We start from the raw sequence: 364 nt of genomic DNA, 5'->3' as shown, positions 1-364 counted from the left end.
TAATACGCAGAGTCGGGGATCATAAAAAGGAACTTAGAGCTAATACGCAGAGTCGGGGATCATAAAAAGGACCGAAAGAACTTAAAGCCAATACGCAGCGTCGGGGATCATAAAAAGGACCGAAAGAACTTAGAGCTAATACGCAAAGTCGGGGATCATAAAAAAGACCGAAAGAACTTAGAGCTAATACGCTAAGTCGGGGATCATAAAAAGGACCGAAAGAACTTAGAGCTAATACGCAAAGTCGTAGATCATAAAAAGGACCGAAAGAACTTAGAGCTAATACGCAGAGTCGGGGATCATAAAAAGGACCGAAAGAACTTAGAGCTAATACACAAAGTCGGGGATCATAAAAAGTACCGAA

At 41.5% G+C, this 364-nt stretch overlaps 1 protein-coding gene across 3 annotated transcripts in view; it reads left to right on the top strand.

The window, feature by feature from the left end:
- The window catches only part of LOC17882626 (protein PHR1-LIKE 1), a 10,939-nt gene that overhangs the window by 7,668 nt on the left and 2,907 nt on the right, over positions 1–364 (top strand). The gene's annotated exons all lie outside the window — the stretch shown is intronic.

Source organism: Capsella rubella, unplaced genomic scaffold, assembly GCF_000375325.1.
Source record: "Capsella rubella cultivar Monte Gargano unplaced genomic scaffold, Caprub1_0 scaffold_6, whole genome shotgun sequence".
In the NCBI taxonomy this organism is placed as follows: Eukaryota; Viridiplantae; Streptophyta; class Magnoliopsida; order Brassicales; family Brassicaceae; genus Capsella; species Capsella rubella.
Note: the sequence above shows the minus strand (reverse complement) of the source record. Positions and strands in the feature narration are given on the sequence as shown.